Here is a 13,559-nt window from a genome sequence, read left to right as displayed (position 1 = left end):
GCTCTAGTCTGCACACATATTAACTCCAAAAATGTTAAAATTAGTAGAGTTGAAATAAAAAATGAACCCTAAAATGTTAACACTCCAATTTTTACTGTGTGGATAAGTTGCCTATGTTAAACCATGGGACGTCAATGTTTTGAGGTCACTGAGGGCTTCCTTGTTTGGATGTGTAACTTGAGGCAAGACCCCCAAAAACCACAAACCACACATACAATATATTAGCCTGGCAATGGACAGGCGTCCATAGACAGCAATTTGGCACCGGCCGAAAACAGGCCGACGAATCAAATTTGTCTATTTTGTGACGTCGCCTTTGTAAGCAACGTCACGCTGTTCGAATATCAAAACATGACAACTCATGACAACATGAATCGTCTTTCCCGCAATGACATAAGTCATTCACTACTGTCTCTCTTCAGCTAGTAGCCATGTTGGATTTTTACTATGTCTCCGCAAATACAAACAAAGACTTCAACAAGTCTCCTTTCTGAAATCATGTCCACTCTTCGCTCATTGGTTAATTCCACTGTCTGTTAGGTCAGGTTTGCCCCGCCTCAGAAATGCGACTGATAGGGCGGTTGGCCAGTCTAGATTTCCAGGCTAACAATATACTAGTATACAGCATGTGCAAGCTGTCAGATTTTGCACATTATAGTAACCCAGCACCATTTATTATCCAAATTAAAATATACAGTAAATAATACTAACCCTGACAGCCTGATAATATAAATTTAACTAACTCATTAATACTTTTACACAAGGAAAAAAATGAACCCAGAAAATGTCTGTACAGTATTTGAAACAGCGGTGTTAGTAAGTTTATCTTCCGTCACAATGATGTCAGCCACTTGCAAGACCTTTTGGAGAGGTCTGACCCTTTGCCCATTGCTGGCTTCATTTTCACCACTTCACTGCCTCCAATGTTACTGGCAGGGGCCATGGACTCTATCAGGGTTCTTAAAAGTGAGGAGGGCCGGGTGCTCAGGAGGGAAAAAACGAGAAGTGTCAAGCTGCTCCGACAAATTCCGATGGATTCGGGCCTTCCCGTAGTCCACTGCCCAAGCCACATCATTCCTGTGCAGGTATGATGAAGAAATCGTTGCAAATGTTCAACAAATTGCAAATTGTTAGCCCAGTCTTCAATCTTTTGGTGATCAGTTCTAAATCCTTTCCAGAGTTCCACCGACTGCACTGTCAGGGGCTATTGTTTGTTTTGTCAAAGCAAAAACACATGATTTTTAAAAGTACTGGTATATCTGTCTCGGGATACAACACAATTTTTAACCAATTTTTCTAATTAAAATTCTTTGTTTCTGAAGAATGACACTGTCTTGCATAATTTACTCATGAATAAATATAATAATGGAAAGCTTTGCATTAGCATATACAAAGGAAATGTCTCCCATCACTCAATCCAATGTTTGAAATGTGACACTTGGCTGTACAGGTGGCTGAAGAATAATGACATCATGATGTCCCGTTACAACATTTATGTCCAGGCGATCAACTGCTCCACAGTGGCTAAAGGGGAGCAATTTCTTCGCATTGCCCCCACGCCACACCACACGCCTAAGACGATGTATTACTTAGTTGGTATGTGCACAAGCAATTGTGTACATATTAATTTTTGCTTATTTAGTATGTACTGTACTAAAATTAGGATGTTTGTCAACTAAAGAAATTAATACTGTAATACTTAATGTTTAATACCGTACTACTAATATACTCTACTTGGTGTCTCCACAGACTGATAAAAACTTGGAAAAAAGTGGGCTTGGAGTTGCGTCCATACTCATCAGTGGAGTGTGACTTTTGTCAGCAGCCTCTCCATTTTGGTCTGATGAGTGAGCGGGAGAAGTCCTACTTCAATGGTCTCAGTCACACCATCTTGACTGTGGGCTAGATCAGTGCTTCCCAATCTTTAAAGGTCTTGTCGTCTCGTCCAATAGCGTCATTGTGCTTTTTGTCAGAACGTGAGTACCCCCTCGTTTATACATGTTGCTGATTGATCAAAAGTAGAATGTAGCACAACTGATTACAGGTATATGAACATACTTTTGGTTCATCGCTGTAATCTAATCTGTAACATTTCATTCTCGGGCATTTTCTTTTTTGTAACTCCAAATAAACAAAAATAAATGTTGCCTTGAAAATAAATTTATTGTACAAATGAAAAATAAAATATCTATGTAATCAAAATAAATAAAACATCTGCATATGACTCATAACATTTACCACAAAAAAATGGAGAGTCCCCTTTAAACAGACATCTTTAAATGTCAAACAACGCTATGGCCGGTTTTACTTTCCTTTCATCATCAGTCATCTGAGCCTTAATGAAGCAAAGTACTGCATACTTAAATCTGTATTAAATGTTTCATGATCGCGGCGTGGATGCTCAGCTCATTGCGAGTTAATACCACATGACACAACTCAGCCAATCAAATCTCAGTAAACATTGCAAGCCGGAAGACTCGTCAAAAGGGAGGAGATCCTCTAGGGGTGGTGGTGTGAGGCGAGTGATGGACAGAAAGAGAAAATGCGTGAGGAAGAAAGAAGATAACGGTAGACAACAGTAAACAATGAAAGCAGACGGAAATGCGAGGGGCGGGAGAATCTCAGACCGAAGCAGGAAGATTGAGTGAAAGGCAGGAAATGAAGGGCACTCAAACGAGAAAATGGACAGCAACAATATGTTGATTATTTCCACTGCACGCACAAAACCAGTGTGACTTGTTCCTTCAGAGATTGTAGCACTCATTGAACATTTAAAAGTTACGAGTATGCCCAACGGCTACTGTGTACCGTCGCTCCCAGGCGGTTCATTCATAAACGCATTTCCAGACATCCTTGATTTCACCACACGGGGGCAAAGTGTGTCTCCGTGTTCAACCGTGACACGAGCGCCTCTTTCTGCTGATGACTCATACTCTTGTATGCGGTACGCCGGTGCAGTAGAGGCTTTCATGATGAACCACTAGATGGTATCAACAACGAACAGGATATTGCATTTCCTCTTGACATAACGCAGGAATCGCATAAATCAGCAAATATGCCCACATTGCGTTGTGCTGCATGTGCAGCACATATGCACACTTGATATAGATTTTAAACAGTACGGTGTGCAGTTGAAATGTTAACGCGAAATTATTAAGGGGCCAATAATTCTGATATTATATTTGGTTATGTGGGTTGTAGAGTAGCAGGGTAAACCAGTATAGTAAAGAGCTGTTCAGATCTAGCCCACTTCAAGGGAGGCGAAACTCTCCTCCCATTTCTGTGTCATCTCTGGATCCAGTCTGTGGCTGCGATCAGGCGTGGGTCAACATTATATTAATATTAATACATAAAAAATATATAAAAAAAATACATGAGAAATAACACGTGGAAATGAATGCTTTGGATTTAAAATAATTATATCGCTCTGTTATCACACATTTACTCTCTTACTTGTAGGAGAGAGTAAAAATTAGAAAATATAAATATAAAAGATGAAATTTATCTGAAATCTTTCTATTTGTCATTACTCCCGATTAAAAAAAACAATAAATCTGATTTAAAATAACCCTTTTGTCATCCTAAACACTAGACTATGCCATGACGCCAACAAAAGTACTTTTATAGAGATCTGGTGTTGCAATTCAAAATAAAAGTCCTATGAAATCAGCAAATTTGACTGTCATTATATTAAATGTCATCCCTTAGTTATCCCAAAAGCAGCCCAGTCATGGGGGGACATTAGACCATCCCCAGACTCCACCCTGGATGTTTCATACAGGTCTAGTGTTGCATTTCAAAATAATATTCATATGAAAGATGCATGTTTGGCTGCCATTACCCTTGATTTCAAACAACGACGTAATCTGAAGGAGGTTACTGACTCTAAGGTAGTAAGAGAGAGTGTACCTTGACAGTATAGGATGGTGGCGTGTAAGACAACCATGTTGGTTGGTGAGGAAGATTAAGAAGACAAATGCAGAGCAGAGAATTATGTGGTGAAAGCTCTGAAAGAAAGAATGTCGTGCAACTTTTCGAGAAGGTTAGACATTCTCTTGGTGGGCAGGAAAAGCTTCCGGAAGACTGGACTGCTACAGCTAAGATGATCAGAGAGACTTTAGGGAGTACTTCAAATGTCTTCTCAAAAGGGAAAGGGCTGACCTTTTGAGAATATTTGTGTACAGATGGAGGTAAGGGGATTTCATCTGAAGGACAGGGGGGGAAATGGGTGTTGGGATTGCCCATAAGGGGAAAAAATGTGAAGTATAATTATCTTTATTGAACCACTTTTGGTTGAGGCCTGGAAGGGTCTGGTGCACCCCAGTATTTGTCTACTTGTCTGGTCTTGTGATACATGAAATTATATATATTTTATATTATATGTATTTGTTTAAATAATGTTTTAAAATCTGGTGTATTGACAGTGAAATATGAAGCTTTCAGGGGACTTGTACCTGGGAATACAATATCAGATCTGTATATGCAGAAGTGGACTGGTCTTGCAATACATAAGCATTTTATTATTATTATTATTATTATGGGTTACAAAAGTGAAATATGCAGGTTTTAGGGGACTATTTTAAAATACAACATCAGATCTGTATGAAACCGTTGTTGGAGTTTTGGGATGGTCTATTGTTCTCCAGAAGTATATTGATCTTGCAATAGTTAATGGGTTGTTTAAAAAGTTAAAGTATATTTGCTGTCAGATATGCAGATTCAAAATATGCTTTTCTATTTATTTATGAGGAAACGGGAGAAAGCGAAGTCAATTTGCTGCTCCTTTCAGTTTGTCCAATGAAGTGTTGCAACAGCAAATCACTCGCATGATTTGCTTGAGGTAAGAAACAGTCATCAAATTAATAAAATGTTCCAATTTCTTTTAACTTGTGTAACATATTATCTTACAAATTAAAGGCAATGTTAAAAATTCAACTATTTTTGTAAGCATATGTATATCGTCAACAGAGGAAGGCTTCATAAAAAAAAAATCTCTCCTAGGGCGCCACATTGGCAGGCCCTGTTTGACTACTTGGTCTTTATAAGCAGAGGCTGGTCTGACGGCAGTCCGCTGTGCATGTGCACATGACAGGAGTGTTGGCGGGGGCTTTGCACGAAAGCTCTCAGATGCAGAACTTGACACGCAAAACCTGGACATCTGTGAACCGAAGACGCCTCCTCTCTCACACTCGAATTATCAAGCAGGCACATTTTGGAGAGCATTATGTAACCCAAGTGCTAGTGTAAGTGGAGCAGTCAGGTGACCACCGCTATTATGCAGCGTTCATTTTAAATTCACTCTGAGCGTACTGATGTAGTTAAATGAATGCAGTAATTGTATAGGTCACGTGGGACAGATGTGATTGACAAGGTCCCTCATATCACCCACATAAAAGCCACAAAATGTACGGCTGATGCGAAGAGTTCGCCATTATACTTTCCCATCCTTCAATATTTGCTGCTGAAAAAAAAAAAAAGTCACATTTATTGTATTGGAGTTCAGCTAGAACAGTGATTATGTGGGGGCGTATGCAGATCCACAGGCATGGTGTGTTTAGCACATGCTGCTATAAGTGATGGAGGCAGGTGCATACGCAGTGGTCGTGGGATGATGTGGAAAGCAATGTGCTTGTTGCTGGATCAGCGTGCTGTGGTTAGAATGTGTGCAGGTTTAGCTGTATTCCTCATTCTGTGTTAATCCTGATGCTCTGCACATCTGCTCCCCCCACCCCCCACTCACGTGTGGAAGCAGATGAGCTGCATGCTTGCCTTGCCTCTGCACGCATCTCGCCGCCCCCTGCCTCATCCCTCATATTCATCCTCATTCACCACCAAGCCCTCTTGCACGATTGTATGCATCAATAGTTAACCATAGGAGTGATGTTGACAAACATCACTGGGCACAGCAATAAAAAAACAACAACAACAACAACAACAACAAATGAAGCGAAAATAAGCGTCTGATATACTTCTAACGAATTGGGGTATGCGGCATGGAAAAAGTCCTGTTTTTTGCTCTATGTCCAGTTCTGATCATCTCACATGGCCATGTCCATGCAAATCTGTTTGAGTCACAACAGTATTTATAAGATCACTTCTCACTGGCCTCTGCTTTTCCCAAACTTTGGGTCAGTTTTATTGGATTGTCATGTCAGAATAAAATCGTGGAAGCCTTTTTTTATTTGTTTTGTTTTTTACTAATTGTGAAGTAGGCAACACATTTTCTTATCATTGCCTGTATTGCCTGTAACATTATGACCCCCCCACCCCCACCCCACCCCCCCAAAAAAGGTTCCTACTCTTCTAAACACTTAAATAAATGTAACTTCTAAAATACAATATAAGGAATAAATACTAAGATGCTGATTATAGGCTGCATTCATATTCACACTGCACTCTTGCAGCACCCGTGGGTGTGTTCGGAAATTCACTCAGAGCGCTTTGCCTCACTCAGACTGTTCGGGAACTCAAAACATTGTTCAAATGTGATGTTCAGTTATTCACCGTGCCACAAAATAAGGAGCCCAGCGCAGGCAGTTAAAGGTGCTTTGTGGAGTTTGTCACTTTTTTTTTTTACTCTCGACTGCCATCTCTGGCTTAAGCATATCTGCAACCACTGTGTCACAGTGCACCAAACCATATATGACTTCATTATTAAGCCACATTGTTTTCTTCTTGGTTGCGTGTGTGTGTGCATGTGTTTTTTCATACTGATTCCTTTCAATTTTTTCATTCATTTAGATTATGCCGTCACATTGTGTTGCTGTTATTTGTTTGAAGCAACGGAAGGATGGCATGAGGCTGTTTTGGTTCCCAAGAGAGCAGGAACAGCATTTGCTACAAGTGGTGTAAAAGGTCACAAAAATCCCGGTTCCGATCGAATCACAGATTTGAGTAATAGATCGGATAGTTTTCGGATCAGCAAAAAAAAAAAACATAAATAGTACTTTGTATTTATTTTGTAAAGAGCTTTTTCAATTAAATTAAAAAAAAAAATCTAAATGTCTAATATAGCTGTGTAGGATTTAAAAACACAACTTTCAAGTGCACTATGAGGCAGAAAACATTCTTATTTTTAAATGGTTCAAGTGTAAAATAACAAAGTAATAATGGCTTAAAGTTAGGTTTTTATAATCTAAACAGCTAAGTTTGACATTTTGAGTTGAATGTTTTTCTTATGTTTTTTAATGGGCAAATGTGTTTTATAAAATAAATGAAGACAAAGTTCTATTTATCTTCTTTTTTTATATAATGAAAAGACCTCAACGTGCAATTTAAGGCACATTCCCTTCCTTTAAACATGGAGAGTGAATTACAAACTAGCCTTGGTCCAGAATATTGAAAAATAATTCAAGTAAGCTGTCAAACTTACCAGCCGGCAGCCCGACACTTGTGCACATTGGTCTTGCTAACAGCCAGCCGCTAGCCACTTACGCCCAATTTACACTGACCGCGGAACGCACACGGTGCGTTTTCTGTACGGCCGCCGCAAGGAATAAAAAGCATTCGAGTTTGCGTGTCAATTCACACCAGCTGCAGTGCATTGCGGTGCGGTAGGAATGCGGTGCTGCAGAAGGTGTTCGCAAGCGTTCTATTTTTTTCGGACGCCGGATGCGAAACGCTTGTGGATTTTCATGAAGCTGAAGAAATTACACAAGCCGGACAGGAAGTCGAGCGTCGGCATCAAGGTAGCTCCGGTATATTTCAAAATAAAACCATTTGCGAACTTTTTTTTTTGCGGAGGGAAGCTAACTAACTACATAGCATGACATGAGTCGGACATTTAACACAAAAAACGAGCTCGGATTAAATTAAACGTGACAAAATAACACTATTTAAACACAAAACATACTTACCCGTGGTAGAAGAGCCATGGTAGAAGTCACAGAAATAATGTCCAAAAGCATATCGATGTGAAAACAGGCAAGTGTAACTATTGTTTACCAATAGGACTCTATAAACACGGTTGTTATCGCGTAAACTCAACTCTCCAATGTGAACTCCTGTGATCTTGTGGTCTGGCGGGTGCAGATTTCCGGACACGGACAGCTGACGCAACGCAGTCAGTGTAAATTGCAGTCCGTGCGGCGGTCGTACGGAAAACGCACTGCGGCCGTTCCGCAGTCAGTGTAAATTGGGCGTTACGTCGGAGACTTCTGCTGTTTCATACAATGACGGCGTAATTAATTAGCGGTTTCTTAGCGTCCTAAATTAGCAATTGAACATGTGTTCGGGATAGTGTTGTGTTGATGTTGATCGCAACTACAAAGTCAATCAAAGAAACGACAAAAAGGGAAGTCAAGCTAGCCATCACGCCACGACGTGGGCGAACTTCAAAGTAAAAATGTACTAAGGCTATTTGCATTGCCGACAATGTATTACTGTATTTGTTAAACTTTATTTTGAAGTAAGGCTTACCGTGTTACGTTGAGAATGTTTCAGCTTCCTTGACATGCCATGTGAGAATGTTATCGACTGTGAATGCGCACTTGGTTTTGTTTTGGATTTTTTTCCCCCCACCAACCAATACATGGATTGGGCGTGACTCGAACCGTGGGCCCTGATCCGAACCGTCCACGGATCAACAACGAAACGTTGCACCACTACCTTCTACCAATCAAAAGACATTCAGAAAAAAAAAAGAAACATCACCTGTGATGCCACTCCCTTGATGCTGCTGGCATGCCAGTGTTACCCGTCAGCCAGACGGAAGGTGGACGGCCCTAATTGGGCGGTAATCTGGACAGGAGCTTTCCAGAATGAACTCAATTTGTGTGAGCGGCTGGGGCAGCAAATACGGACCCAATCCAACACAGCAAGTGCGGGTCGCTTCGCCCGGCGCTTCTCATCAAACTGCTGCCTCATGTGCTACTGTTTAGCTGCTAGCCCGTTAGCCGGAGAGGGCACCAATGCTGGAGTGGCCCTAATTGGAGGATGGGGGCGGTCAAGGGGAAGCTGCAACTCACGGCCCAGCATGAGGAGAACTGAGGAGGCTCCGGTTGTAGCATGTGGCGTCGCTCTGTAGTGTAACAAAGTTCCCTGTAGTGCCGCAGAGAAGGGAAGGCTGCCAGCAAGATGTGCTCTCAGTCCATTTTTGAGAGTTTGGTTAAACCTCTCCACACCACCGTTGGCTTGGGGTGATACAAGGTGGTTCTGATTATTCCCCTCCCCTTTATGAAAGCAGCAAAGTCAGCTGAAATGAATTGGGGCCCATTATCGGTCGTAACAACATTGGGTACACCCCAACGTGCAAACAGTGACGACAGGAAGTCCGTGACGACTTTAGTGGTGACTGACCCGGCAGGCAGCACCTCGGGCCACTTGGAGTGGAGGTCATACGCCACCAAGAGGAATCGCTGGTGTTGAGGCACAGTACGCAGCTCACCACAAATGTCCACCTGGATACGAGTCAAGGGGCTGGCAGGCAATGCCAGCGGTTAAAGAGGAGGAGGAGGTGATTTGCCGGTTTTGCCACTGGCGAGGCACGCTGTTCAGTCCTTGACCATGGCTTCCACATCACTGCCTGGCCACTAGGCTAGGCCCCCTGCAGCGTTGCTTCACCGTCACAATACCCAGGTGTCCCTCGTGAACCATGGTTAAGATGCGGGGCCTCAAGGAGAATGGGACCACAGTGCAACGGCCCCAAGCCACACAGACATCATTCCAACATGAAAGCTCACCTTTAACCCGATGGAAAGGCGCTATCTCCTCTGACACCTTTGCAGGCCAGCCCTCCCGAATGAAGGTGTGGAGCTGGGTCAGCGTAGGGTCTTCTGCAGATGCTGCCTAAAGGTCATGCAGCAAGACGACAGCTTGGAGGGGTGTGTGTAGCATGAGGATGAGACCCTGTTCCAAGGTGTCATGGTTGGTGTCCGGCGCAGAACCGGGTGTAGCACGGGAGTGCAAGTCCGCCACCACATTTTCCCTGCCAGGTGTGAACTGAGTGGCGAAATCATACACTTGCAGTCTTTCAGTCCACTGGTACAGCCGCAGCGGTTTGTGTCCCGACACAGTCCGTACAGGTACATGTGCCACCTTTCACATGCCCAAACAAAAGCCAGGGCCTCTCTCTCCCCGACCGAGTACTTCTGCTAAGCAGAAGTGACTGACCTTGATGCAAAGGGTGCTCAGTCCCCTGATGAAGTTGGGACAGCAGAGCCCCTGCTGCGGCGTTGGAGGCATCACAAATCACGAATGTGGGGCTTTGCAGGTCAAAATGAGCGAGTACTAGCGGTGAGGGGAGTTGTGTTTTGAGCTGCCGGATGGCAGCCGAGCATACTAGTGTCCAGGACGAAGAGTCGCCCTGGTTCAGGAGGGCACACAGAGATGCGGTGGTATCGGAGTAGTTGGGAAGGAAGTGCAAATAGAAGGCCGTCATCCCCAGAAAGGTGAACAGCTGTGCAGCGCATGAGGGCTTGTCAAGCAATACAGCGTCAAAATTCGAATGTAGTGGACTAAGACCATCAGCAGTCAGGCGAAATCCTACAAAACTCAATAGCAGGTGCTGCGAAGATGCTGCTACAGCGGAATAAAATGTTCGGTTCTGTACAATCACACTCAAACTCCTCACTTTGCTTCTCTTTCGTATTCTAATATGAATAGTAGCATTTGGGGTTATCATCAACATGTTAGCCAAAAGGAGTTGTCTGTTAGCTTTGTTGCTACTGAATGAGCACACTTGGCAACTCTGAAGATGATAAAGATCACGCCTGACTTGTGTCACTACATTTTATTTTAAGATAGCTTTTAGTATTACACAAATAAGATGTTTACAAGAGTGATGTATTTCGCTTTCGTGTACTATGAGACTGCTTCAATTAAACATTCAAAACGGAGCAACCAACTTACTGACAGATCGTCATCCCCAACTTCAGAGTGAAGACGAACCCTTAGTCCAATGACATCACACACACACAGGGTAAAAAAAGGGGGCGTCGCCAGTCAGTTGTTACGGCTTGTGAAAGCCAAGAAAATATCCCATTTTTACAAAGCCTTTTCAGCACTTTTTTGACCAAAGTTATCATTGGAATCATTTTATATTTGTACTTTTTCTTAAAAATGCTTTTAGGGTGATTTTATCGCATCACCCGCCTTAGAAGGATGAAAAATAAATAGCAAAGTAAGCCTGCAATAGTTAAAGTTATGGTCACAAATGTCAATTTGCGATAGAGTGAAGCTGTGATAACTGGACTGCGATGTAGGACGCTGGACACTTATTCTAATTAATTGTTAATTCTATTCACTATTACAGTGTTAATGTAGTATGCCACTGTAATGCAGTGAGTACTGGTTATTATTAACATAACTTAAACAACTAATGTATTATAGTTGCAGCTGTGGTCATCGCTCTTCTCTATTAAATTTATTTACAAAATAAATAATTGAATAGACCAAAACGATTTGGTTTTGTAGAAAAAATAACTTGCACAAAAAATATTTCAGAGTGGGCTGAGCCACACTTATACGTTTCAACTCCCTCCGACTTCTCATTTTTCAGACCTCTTGCACACATTTGAATTATTTTGCTGCCTAAGAACAAGTTACTTGCTCGTGCTACGTTTACTGTTGATATTTGCAAACAGATTTTTGATGACTGGCTTAGCTTGCAATTGTGTTAACTTCAGGAATTATGTGAATATGTGCCCTTAAATTTGTGTTGGACATCTAAGTTGTTGACAGGAATAACAGGTAGAAATCTGTGACCGAGTATAAAATGTGATCAGTGGAGTGAACTTCATATTTGGAAAATTATTTGGGAATGTAAAAGCACAATGTGTCAGCGCTTGAATTTTGCAACAATGTTGTAAGGGCAGAGAAAACAGCCAAGGCCAAAGAATCTTAATCTGGAGAAGAAGAAGAAAGTCTTCTTCTGTATGCATTTTATTTTCATAAGAAATTTAAATGGGTCCTACAGAAGTATGTATGGCCATGGGGCTGTTCATGTACAAACCTCTGCCCCCGCCTCCGCCATTGACTCCAGTAGCATGCTTTTAATTCATTGCCACTGAATTATCAGATGGTTCGTGGGCAGCCTTATGTGGTCACGAAAGTAGCTTCACTATACTGAAAAGCTTTGATGTTGAAAACTGTTGTTAAACCATGCACATTAACAGGAAATGTAGTTAAACTAGTAATGCCACTGCTTGTAATGCCGCTCCTAGCCAGCACTGACTACGTTTACATGCAGTCAATAACTGTTTCAAAACCTGAATATTGCCAACTTTCGGGTTTTTAAAGGCTATGTAGACATGCACATAACCCTAAATACTATATGCTCTTATTTGAGCATTTTTAAAAACCCGAATAAGACCCCTGGGTTACACCTTTTCAAACACAAATACGTGGTCATATAAACGCATAACGGGTACCTATGGCACATTCAGCGGCCCTGTAACACTGAGTTTTGACCCCCCTGTATGTCACTACGTATGTGCAAATTGTGTGAACTAAACTTCTCAGTAAAGAACATAACACAGATGCATGCAAATTAATCAATCGTTAAGACACTTAAATAATCAGAGAACATATTTCTCTTAAAGAATAAATTACATGGCGGCCTTTTCAGCATTAGTTGTTTTTTGTCATCGGTGCTTCACAACAGGATGTTTAAGAATCGGAGAAGGCGTTTCCCATCAGTCTTTGTTGCAATTACCATTAACACTTGCCACTGTGTTTAATCTGTTATTTTGTACACACAAGGTGTTACAGTGGTGTTGTTTCTAGTTGTGTATCAAAAAGTGGCTACCTGTGGTAATTAATTTCTTGTGACTTTTGATGAGACAATTAGTAGCAAAGATAATGCAGTCAGTGCTATATACTGTATATTTTAATGGCTTACTTAAAAAAAATCCATATGGAAATGTAGTTGTAACAACAAGGTGATAACATGGTTAGAGTAACCAGTTCGCTTCATGAGCCTGAATAGCGGCCCCAGCCCATAAAGCAGACTGGCCCACCGGGAATTCTCCCGGTGCTGAAGATTAGCCACTCCGGGCCTGAACATAGACAATATTGTAATGATGCAAGGTTAAAGGTGAGGTCTTTAGTTTTCACTCATAAATAAACACTTCTTAAACACTAGATCTATGTACATGTAATCCTTCTCAATGAACACCTCTAGGCTTCTGTTAATGTGTGGTGGTGGATGATGACAAAATCACCACCCCAGCCTGTATTTTGCCATTTTGTTGTGTTTTGCCTTAAGAGGGACGTTTGTGGGCGGAAAGTCTATGTTTACCCCTCCAGCCAATCACAGAGCTGGGGGCGTGTCGCTGAAGGCAGGCACAATGTTGACAAGAAGAGTCGGGGTTGAGCCATGGGAGGAGTCCATTTTTAATTGGTTGTTTACAAACACAAATGGTTGTAGACAAAACTAAAGACCCCACCTTTAAGTCTTTTGAAATGTTGGCTAATTTAATCAAATGTAATAGGCAAAAGCAGTCTGCCAGACTAGTTAATGTCCGCTTGATTTGATTGCATGTGCTAACATTAGTGGTAGCCCATTTTAACTCATTCACTGCCATTGACGGCTATAGACGTCAACAAGAGTATGAAAACTT

The sequence above is a fragment of the Vanacampus margaritifer genome, chromosome 1 (genome assembly GCF_051991255.1).
Source record: "Vanacampus margaritifer isolate UIUO_Vmar chromosome 1, RoL_Vmar_1.0, whole genome shotgun sequence".
NCBI classification, from domain to species: domain Eukaryota; kingdom Metazoa; phylum Chordata; class Actinopteri; order Syngnathiformes; family Syngnathidae; genus Vanacampus; species Vanacampus margaritifer.
The sequence above is the reverse complement of the archived record's forward strand: the minus strand, read 5'-3'. Positions refer to the sequence as shown.